Source organism: Tachyglossus aculeatus, assembly GCF_015852505.1.
Source record: "Tachyglossus aculeatus isolate mTacAcu1 chromosome 12 unlocalized genomic scaffold, mTacAcu1.pri SUPER_6_unloc_4, whole genome shotgun sequence".
NCBI classification, from domain to species: Eukaryota; Metazoa; Chordata; class Mammalia; order Monotremata; family Tachyglossidae; genus Tachyglossus; species Tachyglossus aculeatus.
In genome coordinates this window covers 6,387,343-6,397,735 of record NW_024044831.1, presented here as the reverse complement: position 1 = coordinate 6,397,735, position 10,393 = coordinate 6,387,343, and the positions used below count along the sequence as shown (strand labels likewise).

Below are 10,393 nucleotides of genomic sequence, written 5' to 3'. Positions count from 1 at the left end.
AAATCCATCCACAACTCTCTGATAGACCATAGAGAAATCTCCCTCCTGGGCCGTGCTGCCCAGATCTTCTCCGTGGTCTGGTTTACCTGATCAGAGCTGTTGGTTCTCACGGCCGTGTCCTACGACACATAGTAAGTGCTTAACAAAGACCATAATTATTGCTATTATTATTACCAATGGTATTTATTGACCACATCCGGTGTGCAAAACACTGTAGTAAGCTCTCAGGAGAGTTGAAAAGAGGTAAAAGTGCATTGTTCCTGCTCTTTAGGAGATTATGATCTAATGGGGAAAATAGACACAGAATGAATTACGTAGAGGAGGAAAGAGAGAAGGGAAAGTTGAGAAAGTGGATGAACGCTTGATTCAAGAGTACGGTTTGTATAGTCAGTATGAACAGCGCTTCAGCGTATTTGCAATCAGGACAAGTCAGAAGAAGCAGCGTTGCTTAGAGAGTAGAGCAGGGACAAGGGATTCAAAAGGACATGGGTTTTCATCCCGGTTCCACCGCATGTCTGCTGTGTGACCTTGGGCAGCGTCCCTTAACTTCTCGGTGCCTCAGTTCCCTCATCTGTACAATGGGGATTAAGGTGTGAGCCCCACGGGGGACATGGACTCTGTCCAATCTGTTTAGCTTGTAACTACTCTAGCATTAATATAGTGCCCGATATATAGAAAGCGTTTCACAAAAGCTGTAAGAAAAAGTTACAGTTGGCTGACTGACAGATGGAGTGTCTCAGGTTATGAATTAGAGAAAGATGAAACCATTCGCAGTGGCTAAACTGTCGCTGAAAACAAGACTCGTTGGGACACTGGGATGCAAATGCCACTGTTTCCACGGGAACCCCTAGGGCTGCATCCCTGTTGCTGCAGGGACGCACCTTTATCTTCCAGGAGCCTCAGAAACCACGTGAACAGAGAGTGCTTGGCTTGTCAAGTCCACGTGGCCTGGGCCCCGAGTCCTCCTCCAGGGATCCCACTCAGAGCAGCTCCTGCTTTATCTAGAGGGATGTGGGCCGTCTGGAGAGCTGCTCAGGGTCTGAGGGAGAGAGGAGTGGTATCGAGAGCTCGTCTCTCTTCCTTTCTAGCTGACCAAACCCAAGAGTCCGAAGGGAAAAAGGGGATCAGCCCAGCCCTGCAGAGGTCAGCGACCCTCAGCCCCACCCTGCCCCGGTGAGAGTGACTGGGGGTGAGTGGGATGGAGAGGTCTGGAGCATGAGGATGAGGATGGAAGTGATGGACCTAGTTTGGGACCTAAGTTGGGGTTCGGACCAGGGCAGCGGATTCCAACGGGTTAGGGATCATAGCAGGAGGGGAGGTGTTTTCCAGTTCAGTAACCCCCAACAATCATCCACCTCTCCTTCATCTTCAAACCTATGCCAACCTCCTATGCTAACCACTCGCTGGGCTACGGTGCTCCAGCACAGTGTCAGCACTATAGACAGTGAATTTGGCCTTCAGTGGGTCCCAGAATCCCGTGCAGAGACTAAATGACAAGCAGGGCTGAGAGAGCGAGACCAGATCTGGACCGTCACTGGCACTGTCAGCAATTCCTTCCTCTAAGCGTTCTATCCAAATGTTGGGAGAAGACAAATAGTGGGAAAGGTTGTAATCCCTGCCCTCAAGAATTTTTCAACCTACTGGGCTAGGTTGACACAGTATAATTTACTATCAATCAATTAATCTTGAATCATATTTATTGAGAGCTTATTGTGTGCACTAGGTAGCCGCAGTATTGCACCACCACGGTGCCCAGCGTGTACAGGCCCTCCACGTCCACGGCGTTGTAGGTACTCATGCTGCTCAGGTAGTGGCTCGGGGCGGCATAGGTGGCCGGGTCGCCCCCGAAGTCCTTGTAGTTGTCGCAACCATCGAGGTCCAGGCTGAAGAAGATTTTGTTCCAGATGAACACCTGCAGCTTGGTCTCCTCACTGGGGTGGATGGCCATCACATTCCCGTCGATCACCGCCATGGTCCCCCGGGTGGCTGACGCTGTTAGGCCACTGTGTATCTGGAGGGGACAGGGGCTTGGCTCAGGGAAGTAGCTTAGTAGCTTAAGCTCTTAGTACAGTGCGCTGCACACAGTAAGCGCTCAAAAAATACGATTGAATGAAGTCGTCCCCGGGATGGATGCTGCTGGTCAGTCTGTCGGCTCAGGTGCCGAGAGGTGGTGTGGGGGGAGGCTGGGGACAGCTGCCCACCCCCAAACTCCACCCACACAGAACCAGCCCCTAGCCACCCCATACCTTGAAGATGGCTCTTTTCTTCAGCAGCCGCTCGGGCAGGTTCTTCGGAGGCAGCTCAAAAGTTTTCTGCAGCTTCTAGTTCCAATCCTGCGCCTGGTGGGTGGGGGAGGGGAGGTGGGAGGGCAAGGGTCAGGGTGCCATCACTCTGCAGGGTACGGCCTGCACCCGACCTTGGCCTCACTGGGATTTCAGTGGGGCGATGCCACGACTCTGTCAGGGCTTCACTCCAGGGAGATAGGGAGGGCAGACAGTGCTTAACCCAAACCCCCACAGCCACTCCCACGGACAGGGTTGTGCCCGTGCCCTGCCCCCTTCAACCTGGAGCCGCAGTGACATCCCAGGGAGGGTGGACGGGCCTTGGGAATGCCTGGGTGATGACCCCACGGGGCAAGGGGCGAGGAGGGTGGGCAGGCAGGCACCTGTCCAGGGATATGCTCCTTGTAGCCCAGCCTCAAGGTGTAAGTGTCCTCATCCCGCACGCAGTCCATGGAGTACTGGGCCTGGAGTGCCATTCACTTGTATAACGGGAATGGGATGGCGATTTTGTTGAAGGGGTAGCGCTGTACCCTACAGTCAGAGTTGGGAGGGAGGGGGCACAGCCATCAACCCCAAGGCACGAGGACGCTCCTCACCACCCCGGCCCTTCACCAAGTCCGCAGGCTCCCAGCATCCGCTCAGCCCAGCCCATCTCTTGGGGTCATTTTCTCCAGCTGTTCAGTGGCCCCAGTGCCCACCGCTTCCCCACTCGGTGCGAAGGGAACGGACGGAGTGCCGATGCTAAGCCCTTTACCATCCCCAGGGACTGGACCCTGGGCCGCGCCTGACCTCTTGGGGGCAAAGCCCTTCAAGCGGGGGCTGTTGGGAAGCCATGGCCGTTGTCGCCCTGCACCCTGGGGCGGAATGGGGGAGGCTCCCCGCCTTACGTTTTCTTATGAAGCTCGGCAAAAAATTTTCTGAATGCCGGGCTGATCTGGTTGAGGAACTCCAACAAGTAGTGGCTGAGAAAGCGGGGGCTGGTAGGTTTGGGGTTGAAGCTGTACGACCTGGAACTGCAGGGGCACATGGCGCGTTCACCTCCCCTCCGACCGCGCCTATCCCCATGTCATGAGCCCAGAGTCCGTCCGAGAAGACTCCCCACTCACTGGTTTAGGTAGAAGCAGTGGGTGGAGGCGGTGATGCTGACATAGTGGTCCTCGGTCGTGACCACGTAAAGGTAGATCAGGTAGACCTTGCGGTTGCCGGGGGGTGGGTTCCAGCCGCTCATGGTGAGCACCTTGAGGCACTGCAGGGGATGGGGGCGGGGGGCATAGGCATCAGGGGAGTCCGGCCGTGGCTGTTGCCCACCAGGGGTCTGTGCCGTTTCCCCTCCGGTGCCGAACCCGGTCCCTGCGGCCGCCCCACATTCCAGTCGCGGTTTTGCAGCTGCAGGGCGCACAGCGGCCGCTCCTTGATCCTGGGAAGGATGTTCTCCGGGGTCGTGCAGTCGATCTGCTCCAGCTCTCCGGTCTACTCCTTCCACTTGCCCCTGTCTGTTGTGGTAGGGGCCGCCATCAGCGCCCTGTCGCCGCCCACTCTGGGCCAGAGCAGGAAGGGGAAGCCCTACCTCTCCCACTCCCAGAGGGCCCCGCTGCCGCCCTCCCGGCCCCTACCTCCAAGGTCGCCGTCTCTGAAGACGCTCAGGAAGGACAGCGAGCTACAGTCCAGGCCGTTGAAGGCGTCGGACGGATCCAGTCTCTTCAGCAGGCTCCGGATGTGGCGCACATGGACCAGGGTCTCGAGGACCTCGAGGGGGAGAGCCAGAAGGGGGCTGATGGTCGGGGCGGGGGGAGGCTGGGGACATGGCAAAGAGGAAGCCATCCAAGAATCTCCCCCAACCGGCCAGAGATGCAGACCCGCGAGGCCCCAGAATGACAGGGGTTCCATGCCCTTCTCCCACCCCCGCGGCTGGGAGCCAGGCCGGACACCCTATGACACGGCCCCGGGCAGGATGGGATGAGGGGGAGGGCTTGCCTTCCACTACTCGAAACAAGGCCCCCTCCTGCACCCCTCGATTGTCTTGAGCTCAGCAAAGTTGTCTAGGATGTTGCCGTCCAGCTGCAGGGAGACGCAGGTGCGGCAACAGGTGTCTTCACGGTCCACGAGTACCTGGTGGATTTCCTGCTCCATCTCCTGCGGAGAGACCTGCAGCCGACATGGCCAACAATCAGGGTCCGGCCTGGGTGTCCCCTCTGCCCGCTCCCAGCCGGCCCCGGAGCCTCTGACCCCAAGGTCTCTCCTCCACGGGGACGGAAGGTGGAGGAGCAGGAGGAGCTTGCTCTCGCCTATGAGGGGAGTGTCTGGGTTGGCCTGGGGCAGGGGGTCTAGCTAGAACTTGCCCCCGGGCCGCCATCACCATCGGGGGCTAAGCCCGGTCCTCCCCACCGGAAGTCACACCATAGGCACGGGCAGGCTGAGTTGACTCAGCCGAAGGGCTTTCCTCAGCAGTGGTGCGATGCTAGCGCCCATCCTAGGGATGTCCTCTCGGCCTGCAGCTGCCTCCCCTGACTCCACCGTGGCTCTCCTCTCCCCCACCGATCAGCCGCCCTCCTCCTCCCGTCGCCTCTCCACACCTGTAGGGAAAAAGGCTCCGTCCCTGGGGCGAAAATCTTGGCGGTGAAGCCTGTTCCCTGGATGTCGATGACATCCTCCTCGTAGCCGGGCTGCCCGTTCCCCTCCACCTTGTCGACATACCCGTTCTTCCGCAGCTCCTCCTCTTTCCCGTTCTCGCTGCCCCCATTCACCAGCGCCAGGGCCGGCAGGATTTCTGCCCGGTGGTAAACGGAGTGGAGAGAGGAGGTTAGGGGGCCGTTGAGACCCAGTGTCCGAGATTGCACGGTCATCCCCGCCCCACGGGATGTTGTGAGCCTGCCTATCAGGCAGTGCCCTGACAAAGAGGAAAGTCTATTGGAGACAGGCAGAAGACCGGCCCCCTGACCTCCACCTCTCTGAAGCCCCCATCCTCCACCCAAGAAAGGAGGCTCTATGGACGGGAGGGCTCCAGGGCAGCCTGGGGAGTCGCTTGGTCCGTTGGAAAGGGAGTGGGGCTGGCTGCCAGAAGACCTGGGTCTGACTCCCAGGTCTGCCACAGTTCTACGGGGTGGCTGTGAGCAAGCCATTTAGCCTCGGCTTCCTCCTCTGTAAAATTCAGGACAGGGAACTGTGAGGCCCTAACCGTCCCCACCCACTATAACCCGGATCCTCTGGGTTCTTCGGGCCAGAGTCACCCACAGATCCTGCTCAGGCTCTGGGAAAGGTTAGATGGATACTGCTCCCCACACCCCCGACGCCCAGCCACAAGGGTTCCCAGAGAGGTCCCGGAGGTACTACAAAGCACTTGGAAAGTAATACTAATGATAGTAGTACTTGTTAAGCTCTTACTTTGTCCCAAGCACTGTCCTCAGAACTTGGGTGAATACAAATTAAGCCGGTTGGATACAGTCCTTGTTCCACATGAGGCTCACTTTCTTAAACCCCATTTTACAGATGAGGTAACTGAGGCTCAGAGTAGTTAAATGATTTTCCCAGGGTCACACAGCATACATGAGGTGGAGCCAGTATTAGAACCCAGGTCTTTCTGACTCCTGACTCCCAGGTTCATGCTCTACCCACTTTATAATGCCATAAGAGACTGATTCCCTGCCCCTTTTAGAAGGAAAAAAACGAATGAAAATCTGAATATGTAATTATTGCGTGCCATTTTACAGATGAGGAAACTGAGGACAAGAGAAGTGAAGCGACATGCCCAAGGTCCCACAGCAGCAAAGGGACAGAGTCAGGATTTGAACCAAAGTCCTCTGACTTCCACTAAGTTATGCTTGGGAGAGTACAATAGAACAGAGCTGGTAGATGTGTATGATGCCCTCAAGGAGCTCACAGTCAGGAAGAGAACTCCTGGGCCCATACCGTTTGCACTAAATGAGCATAAAAATGAGTTGATTTGCGCTTGAGTTAGGTGAAGTGCGTTTAGAGGGCTGGGAAATGAAGCGGGGAAGCTGGTTGGAGGAATGGGGGATTTTAGCAGTGCTCAGAATTCGAGAAGACCTGTGCTCTCTCTGATTTTGAGTGGATAATGGACGGAGTTCCAGACTAGGATGGAAATTGTGCTCTGCAGTGCTCTGCACACAGTAAGTGCTCAATAAATACGATTGGATGAATAAATGAAATGGGTGAGTCGATCGTGAGTAACAACTAGAAAGTTGCTTTCAGAGCTGAGAAGACGAGTTGAGTCAAGCGCTTAGTACAGTGCTCTGCACATAGTAAGCGCATAATAAATACGATTGAATGAATGAACGATGTAAAGGAGGTGAAGTGCAGTCAGAGGGTGGCGAGCCTTCAAGCCAATTGTGACGGTATTTTGCTTGTGAAATGACACAGGTTGACGGAAGGAGAAGACAACGGCTCCTACTCTGTCCTAATCCTCCTCGACCTCTCAGCTGCCTTCGACACTGTGGACCACCCCCTTCTCCTCAACACGCTTTCTGACCTTGGCTTCACAGGCTCCGTCCTCTCTTGGTTCTCCTCTTAACTCTCCGGTCGTTCATTCTCAGTCTCTTTTTCAGGCTCCTCCTCCCCCTCTCATCCTCTTACTGTGGGGGTTCCCCAAGGTTCAGTGCTTGGTCCCCTTCTGTTCTCGATCTACACGCACTCCCTTGGTGACCTCATTCGCTCCCACGGCTTCAACTATCATCTCTACGCTGATGACACCCAGATCTACATCTCTGCCCCTGCTCTCTCCCCCTTTCTCCAGGCTCGCATCTCCTCCTGCCTTCAGGACATCTCCATCTGGATGTCTGCCCGCCACCTAAAGCTCAACTTGTCGAAGACTGAACTCCTTGTCTTCCCTCCCAAACCTTGCCCCCTCCCTGACTTCACCTTCTCTGTTGACGGCACTACCATCCTTCCCGTCTCACAAGCCCGCAACCTTGGTGTCATCCTCGACTCTGCTCTCTCATTCACCCCTCACATCCAAGCCGTCACCAAAACCTGCCGGTCTCAGCTCCACAACATTGCCAAGATCCGCCCTTTCCTCTCCATCCATACCGCTACCCTGCTCATTCAAGCTCTCATCCTATCCCGTCTGGACTACTGCATCAGCCTTCTCTCTGATCTCCCATCCTCGTGTCTCTCTCCACTTCAATCCATACTTCATGCTGCTGCCCGGATTATCTTTGTCCAGAAACGCTCTGGGCATATTACTCCCCTCCTCAAAAATCTCCAGTGGCTACCAATCAATCTGCTCATCAGGCAGAAACTCCTCACCCTGGGCTTCAAGGCTCTCCATCACCTCGCCCCCTCCTACCTCACCTCCCTTCTCTCCTTCTACAGCCCACCCCGCACCCTCCGCTCCTCTGCTGTTAATCTCCTCACTGTACCTCGTTCTCGCCTGTCCCGCCATCGACCCCCGGCCCACGTCATCCCCCTGGCCTGGAATGCCCTCCCTCTGCTCATCCGCCAAGCTAGCTCTCTTCCTCCCTTCAAGGCCCTACTGAGATCTCACCTCCTCCAGGAGGCCTTCCCAGACTGAGCCCCTTCCTTCCTCTCCCCCTCGTCCCCCTCTCCATCCCCCCTTCTTACCTCCTTCCCTTCCCCACAGCACCTGTATATACGTATATATATTTGTACCTATTTATTACTCTATTCATTTATTTATTTATTTCACTTGTACATATCTATTCTATTCATTTTATTTTGTTAGTATGTTTGGTTTTGTTCTCTGTCTCCCCCTTTTAGACTGTGAGCCCACTGTTGGGTAGGGACTGTCTCTATATGTTGCCAATTTGTACTTCCCAAGCACTTAGTACAGTACTCTGCACATAGTAAGCGCTCAATAAATATGATTGATGACGATGATGATGAGCGATGCATTAGGAAAGGATTAGATGAATGATGAGTTATGCTTGATTTTGTGAGTGTACAGGTGTGAATGTAGAAATGTGAGTAAATAGAATCAGTTTGATGTATATGTGGGGGGGGTTTGTTGTTTGTTTTATGGTATTGTTATGTGCTTATTATATGACAGATACTGTACTAAACACTGGGGTGGATAAAAGCTAATTAGGATGACACAGTCCATGCCTCATATTGTGCTTTCAGTCATAATCCTCAATTTATGGATGTGGTAAATGAGGCACAGAGAAGGTAAGTTACTGGCCCTAGGTAATAAGGGGAGAAGGGGGAAAACAGGATTAGAATCCAGGTCCGTCTGTCTACCAGGTTCATTCTCTCTGCACTAAATGGATGAATTTACATATAAAGTCACTTCTTGTTTTACTCTAAAGCCACCGAAAAAATTTCAGAACAGTCATGTTCATATCCTTATGTTCTCTGACATCTCCTATCCCCTATTCATTTTAGTTTCAGTCTCCTCTAGCAAAAATAATACTCTTGGTATTTATTAAGTGCTTACAATGTTCCAAGCATAGTATTAAATGCTGGGGTAGATTAAGGATAATCTGGTAGAACACAATCCGTTTCTCACAAAGAATTCACAGACAAAGTAGGAGGGAAAACAGGAATCGAATCCTCATTTTACTATTGAGAAAACTGAGGCTTAGAGAAATTGTCACTTTCCCACGGCTATACATCCGACAGGTAGTAGAGTTGGGATTAGAACCCAGGTCCTCTGACTCCCAGGCCTGTGTTCTTCCCAATAGCACCCTACTTCTACACAGTTCGAACCTTGGTGGTTCCAATAGAATGGAAGATCCTTGGGGGCAGTGATCACGTGTCCTTTATAGGTCCTCAATAAACAGAATCTTCCCTCTCAGACCCTGCCCTCTCCCTGACTTTCCCATCATTGTTGACGGCACTACCATCCTTCCCGTCTCACAAGCCAGCAACCTTGGGGCCATCCTCGACTCCGCTCTCTCGTTCACCCCTCACATCCAGTCCGTCACCAAAACCTGCCGGTTTCACTTCCGCAACATCGCCACGATCCGCCCTTTCCTCTCCATTCAAACCACTACCCAGCTGCTTCAATCTCTGATCCTATCCCGACTGGATTACTTAATCAGCCTCCTCTCTGATCTCCCATCCTCCTGTCTCTCCCCACTTCAATTTATACTTCACGCTGCTGCCCGGATCATCTCTGTGCAGAAACGCTCTGGGCATGTTATTCCCCTCCTCAAAAATCTCCAGTGGATACCAATCAACCTACACATCAGGCAAAAACTCCTCATTCTCGGCTTCAAGGCTCTCCATCACCTCGCCCCCTCCTACCTCACCTCCCTTCTCTCCTTCTACAGCCCAACCCACACCCTCTGCTCCTCTGCCACTAACCTCCTCACTGTGCCTCATTCTCGCCTGTCCCGCCGTCGACCCCCGGCCCACGTCCTCTGCCTGGCCTGGAATGCCCTCCCTCCGCACATCCATCTGCCAGGATAGCTCTCTTCCTCCCTTCAAAGACCTTCTAAGAGCTCACCTCCTCCAGGAGGCCTTCCCAGACTGAGCCCCCTCCTTCCTCTCCCCCTCCTCCCCCTCCCCATTCCTCCACCTTATCTCCTTCCCCTCACCACAACACCTGTATGTATGCATATATGTATATATGTTTGTACATATTTATTATTCTATTTATTTTACTTGTACATATTTACTACTGTATTTATTTTCATTTTGTTAATGTGTTTTGTTTTGATGTCTGCCTCCCCCTTCTAGACAGTGAGCCCGCTTTTCGGTAGAGACCGTCTCTATAAGTTGCCAACTTGTACTTCCCGAGCGCTTAATACAGTGCTCTGCACACAGTATTTCTCTCAATCAATACGATTGAATGAATGAATGAATTGATTGACGTAGTCCTATTCTTTCTCCCACGACATCAGTGTCTCTAAATTGAAGCCTTCCCTCCCTTTTTATATGCTTTTTATGTGCAGAGCTCTGTATTAAATGTTTGGGAGAGTCCAGTACAGCAGTTCAATGAGCTGGGAGTGAGCTCTCAAAGTCAAAGAAGAAGAATGGCCTTGCAGGTAGAACATGGGCCTGGGAGTCAGAGGACTTGGGTTCTAATCCTGCCTCTGCCACTCATTATCTGGGAGACTTTGGGCAAGTCACTTAATTTCTCTGGGCCTCAGTTACCTCATCTGTAAAATGGGGATTAAGACTATAAACCCCAC

The 10,393-nt window shown here is 53.4% G+C and overlaps 1 pseudogene; it reads right to left on the bottom strand.

Moving 5' to 3' along the window:
* Positions 1–1,392: 1,392 nt before the first annotated feature.
* Positions 1,393–5,125, bottom strand: LOC119921692 (annotated as a pseudogene).
* Between the last annotated feature and the right edge of the window lie 5,268 nt (positions 5,126–10,393).